At 42.5% G+C, this 5,515-nt stretch overlaps 1 long non-coding RNA gene across 1 annotated transcript in view; it reads right to left on the bottom strand.

Moving 5' to 3' along the window:
* Nucleotides 1-2,888: 2,888 nt before the first annotated feature.
* LOC119469674 overlaps nt 2,889-5,515 on the bottom strand; it is a 7,181-nt gene continuing 4,554 nt past the window's right edge. The window contains exon 3 of the long non-coding RNA XR_005198508.1: nt 2,889-3,029. This is a non-coding gene — a long non-coding RNA (uncharacterized LOC119469674). The remainder of the gene's footprint in view (nt 3,030-5,515) is intronic.

The following is a 5,515-nucleotide window of genomic DNA, read 5'->3' on the forward strand; positions in this document are numbered from 1 at the left end:
CGTCTCAAAAAAAAAAAATAATAATAATAATAATAATTCTTTTTAAGAAAGAAACTATTTCTGCTCAGCTTGGATTCACCATAAATGCAATCTGTAAATGACATTGGTATCTGTAAATTCCACTTGTTGCACTCACTTTATTCTGTGCCTTAACTGAGAATTACAGAGTGCCCTGACCCACCCGACTGCAGGCAAGCTTGAACCCAAACTGGGCCTTGAACGTTCCCAGACACTGATAAAGGTATCTAGGTTGTTGTCCAAAACACTGAAAGAAAGTGGCCCTGGCCCTGGCCCTGACCAAATTCCTTCAACCCTCATGTAAACTCCATACCCTGGTGCACTGGTTTCTAAACTCGGTTGATAAAGAACAGCAAGATTTGAAAAGACTGACTCCAAATTTTCTTTTTTTGTACTTTAGGTTCTGGGGTACATGTGCAAATCATGCAGGATTGTTGCCTAGGTACATACATGGCAAGGTGGTTTGCTGCCTCCATCCCCCAATCACCTATATCTGGCATTTCTCCCCATGTTAACCCTCCCCAACCTCCCCACTCCCTGCTGTCCCTCCCTTAGCCCCCCAACAGACCCGAGTGTGTGATGCTCCCCTCCCTTTGCTCATGTGTTCTCATTGCTCAACACCCACCTATGAGCAAGAACATACGGTATTTGGTTTTCTGTTCTTGTGAAGACTGACTGCAATAATTTTGAAAGAAGTTCTGCTGTGGGTAAAATGCTATCAAACAGTACTGCATGCTACAAAGAAATATTTTGTGAAAGGAAGAGTTAACTGATGTGGCAAACTTCACTGTTGTCTTATTTTAAGAAATTGCCAGGCCGGGCGCAGTGGCACGCCTGTAATCCTAGGACTTTGGGAGGCTGAGGCAGGCAGATCACTTGAGGCCAGGAGTTTGAAACCAGCCTGGCCAACATGGTGAAACCTCGTCTCTACTAAAAATACAAAAATTAGCCGGGCATGATGGCACACACCTGTAATCTCAGCTACTCATGAGGCTGAGGCAGGAGAATCGCTTGAACCCCGGAGGCAGAGGTGGCAGTGAGCCAAGATCATGCCACTGCACTCAGCCTGGGTGACAGAGGGAGACTCAGCCTCAAAAAATAAAAAGAAAGAAAGAAAGAAAGAAAACAGAAAAAAAGAAAGAAATGGCCACAGCTACCTCATCCTTCAGCAACCACCACCCTGATCAGTCGGCAGCCATCAACATTGAAGCAGGACTTTTGATGCAGACATACCTAGGTAGAACACTTCTTTTTTCTCGCTGTATGTTGTGAGCATTGCCGCAGCACTCTAAGTAAGCTCCCCTAATAAATGCTTTGGACTGATCACTTTGGTATTTAGTGCTTCTTTCTTTAGAATCCCAACCAGCCCAATCGTAGGACAGTTTGGGGCACTCCTTTGTGTGAACTCCCTTACCACTACCTTTGGGGCAGCTCCAGCCACACACAGGTTCAGCAGCACAGAACAGAACCTCATCCAAAGTATAAATTTGCCACATTTAGGAAAGTTTCAGAATTTCTTTTTCTTTCTTTCTTTTTTTTTTTTTTGAGGCAGAGTCTCACCCTGTCGCCCAGACTGGAGTGCAGTTGGCACCATCTTGGCTCACTGTAACCTCCGCCTCTTGGGTTCAAGGGATTCTCCTGCCTCGGCCTCCCAAGTAGCTGGGATTACAGGTATCTGCCACCACAACCGGCTAATTTTTGTATTTTTAGTAGAGACAAGATTTTGCCATGTCAGCCAGGCTGGTCTCAAACTCCTGACCTCAGGTGATCTGCCCGCCTTGGCCTCCCAAAGTGCTGGGATTACAGGCATGAGCCACTGCGCCAGGCCCTTGTTGAGGCATTTTTATGATGGGTCCTTTATGCTTCTCAGATATAATCTGTGTATAGTTGACCCTTGAACAACACAGGGTTAAGGGCAACAACCCCTCACACAGTCAAAAATCTGTGCATAACTTTTGACTCCCCCAAAACTTAACATATATGTATGTGTTTTGTATGTGTATTATATAGAGTATTCTTACAATAAACTAAGCTAGAGGAAAGAAAATGTTATTAAGAAAATCATAAGAGAAAATGCATTTACTATTTATTGAGTGGAAGTGGATCATCATAAAGGTTTGCATTCTCTTTATCTTCACTTTGAGTAGACTGAGGAAGAGGACAGGCTGATTTTGCTGTCTCAGACGTGGCAGAGGCAGAAGAAAATCCACTTACAAGTGAACCTGCACAGTTCAAACCCATGTTCAAGGGTCAGCTGTATCTTGGTGTTCACATCTATTGATTGTCTTTCCTCATTCAATTTGAGATCTTTCTGATCCTTGGTATGATAAGCAATTTTTAATTGAAACCTAGATATTTGGGGTATTATATGATTCTGGAATTCAGCAAAATCTTCTGTTTGAGTTGAACTCCTTTGAGCAGAGTCTGGCAGGAAGAGGCGTGGTGCTACCTCATTAATGCCAGTGATCCACCTGCCTCAGTCTCTCAAAGTGCTGGGATTACAGGCATGAGCCACTGCATCTGGCCGTGTGTGTTTTATATATATCTAGAGCTCTTGGTTACACTTAGTGGGCAAAATAGGAAAAAGGATGTCTACTCCATCTTCTCAGAAGTGGAAGCTTCTGAGGCTCTCGATGCGGTGTTGGGATTAGACTATAGGGAAGTGATGGAGGAAACAGTAAGACAGGTTAGGAGATTGTTGTGATTTTCCAAGTGAGAGGTGACAATTGTTCTCACCAAGGTAGTAGCAGCAAAGATGGTGACAAGATGTCAGATTCAGTAGGTATTTTTAGGTAAATCCAACGGGATCTTGGGGCCCCAAAATCACTAAAGCTAAAGGGGAAAGTCAAGCTGGGAACTGCTTAGGGTAAATCTGCCTCCCATTCTATTCAAAGTCACCCTTCTGCTCACTGAGGTGGATGTATATCTGATTGTCTCCTTTGGAGAGACTAATCAGAAACTCAAAAGAATGCTACCATTGGTCTCTTATCTACCTACAACCTGGAAGGCCCCTTCACGACCTTTGAGTCGTCCCACCTTTCCAGACCGAACCAGTATTCATCTTACATGCGTTGATTGATGTCTAACGGCTCCCTAAAATGTATAAAAACAAACTGTGTTCTGACCACCTTGGGCAGATGTCATCAGGACTTCCTGAGGCTGTGTCACAGTCACATGTCCTCAACCTTCTGAATTAACTGAGACCCGTCTCAGATTTTTGGGGTTCACAGCTTACAGCTTGGATATGAAGTGTGAGAAAGGGATGAATTAAGGATTCCCAAGGTTTTCGGCTTGCACAACTGGAGGATGAAGTTGCCATCTACTAATATGAGGGAGGCTGACAGAAAATCAGGTTTGGGAACAGATCATTAAGAGTTAAGTTTTGGACACATTTCCAAGTGAAAATATGGAGTAGGCAATCGTATATTACATCCCCCCACCTTCCCCTATTTGTTCCTTCTGCAACTACAACTACTCATTTGTGAAATCATCTCATTCTGTCAGAGGCGTGTGAATCAGAGCAATTCCATCTTAAATAGGAGATGGGTAAAATGAGGCTGAAACTTACTGGGCTGCATTCACAGACAGTGAAGGCATTTTAAGTCACAGGATGAGAAAGGAGGTCAGCACAAAATACAGGTCGTAAAGACCTTGCTGATAAAACAGGTTGCAGTTAAGGAGCTGGTCTAAACCCACCAAAACCAAAATGGCAACGAGAGTGACCTCTGTTCATCCTCACTGCTACACTCCCACCAGCGCCATGACAGTTTACAAATGCCATGTCAATGTCAGGAAGTTACCGTATATGGTCTAAAAAGGGGAGGCGTGATAATCCACCCCTTCTTTAGCACATCATCAAGAAATAATCATAGACCAGACATGATGGCTCATGTCTGTAATCCCAGCACTTTGGGAGACCAAGGTGGGTGGATCACCTGAGGTCAGGAGTTCGAGACCAGTCTGGCCAACATGGTGAAACCCCATCTCTACAAGAAATACAAAAATTAGCCGGGTGTGGTGGCGGGCGCCTATAGTCCCCACTACTTGGGAAGCTGAGGCAGAGGAATCACTTGAACCCGGGAGGTGGAGATTGCAGTGAGTCATGGGATCATACCACTGCACTCCAGCCTGGGCGAAAGAGTGAGACTCCGTCTCAAAAACAAAAATCTTCCAGCTAAACATTAACATTGGGTAAATATGTCCATAAGGTTTTATTAAAAATTGGGTTTAACATTAATAGTACATTAATGTAAAGGTGAAATTTGGCTTATTTGGCATAAAAATCATACAGGAAGCATTATCAAATGTGAAATGGTGTTTTGCTTTCTTTGGACTATATTTGCATAAATGTATTATTGGTATATGTTCCAAAGTTATGGAAATCTCCTATAATTCTAACACGACTTAGTGTATGTTATTAATAATTATAATTGTTATGTAAAATTATGTGTGCCAGAGAAGTAACCAAATTTCCTTATCAATTGTGGCTTTAGTAGTGGCTGTCCTAAAACTTTTTATCATCCACAGACAATTGTTGTCTTGTTTTAGTCCTCTTTAGAAGGTGGTTTATAATCAACTATAGGCCTCTAGCAGGTGTTCTTAAATGCAGGTTTTCGGATAACTTTGGAGATTGTGACATCAGAATAAAGGAAAAATCTTTCAGAACTCTCATAGAGAATTGAAATGTTCATAACTATCAAACAGAAGTTAATTACATGGAATAAACTAAAGAAGTTTAATCTTTTTAACTTTGCTTAAAACATTGCTGATCCTTTGTTTTGTTCAGACAAGGGAACTTTTCAGATTTAAGGAGACTTTTGAGCTACTTCCAGCTTGTAGCAATTGAGTAAAGTATAGTGCTGTGAACAAAATTTGGAAAATAATTGTTTCTCTCTACCTGATTTCTCCAGAATTTGGAAACTAGTTGAGTATTTTTAACTTATGGCAATATAGTTATTTGCATAGTGCAATAAGAATCTGTTTTCTTTTGTAATGGGACACAACTGGAGAAATTGGTTATTTTACCAAGGCTTTGACTGGAATGGTGTGCTTTCCTGTAAGGAATCAAATTTGACTTATAAAGCCAATAAAAGCCTTTTGAGGAACCGGCCTCATACCTTACCTACACAGTCCCTTGACAGGGTTTGTGACCTATGAATAGTAAAGAATGTCACTTTCTCACAGGTCCAGGAGCCCAAGTTATCTTGGGACCTCAAAAGGACAGCAATTTACCCAACTCATAGGTATTTGAGGGTACAAACCCATGGCAGGGCTCAGCTTTAAAAAAGTCTTATCTGCCAAGCACAGTGGCTCAAGCCTGTAATCCCAGCATTTTGCAAGGCTGAGGCGGGCTGATCACAAGGTCAAGAGTTTGAGACCAGCCTGGCCAATATGGGGAAATCCCGTCTCTACTAAAAATACAAAAATTAGCTGGGCGTGGTAGCTGGCACCTGTAGTCCCAGCTACTCAGGAGGCTGAGGCAGGAGAATCGCTTGAA

Source organism: Cebus imitator, unplaced genomic scaffold, assembly GCF_001604975.1.
Source record: "Cebus imitator isolate Cc_AM_T3 unplaced genomic scaffold, Cebus_imitator-1.0 Scaffold763, whole genome shotgun sequence".
Taxonomy (NCBI): Eukaryota; Metazoa; Chordata; class Mammalia; order Primates; family Cebidae; genus Cebus; species Cebus imitator.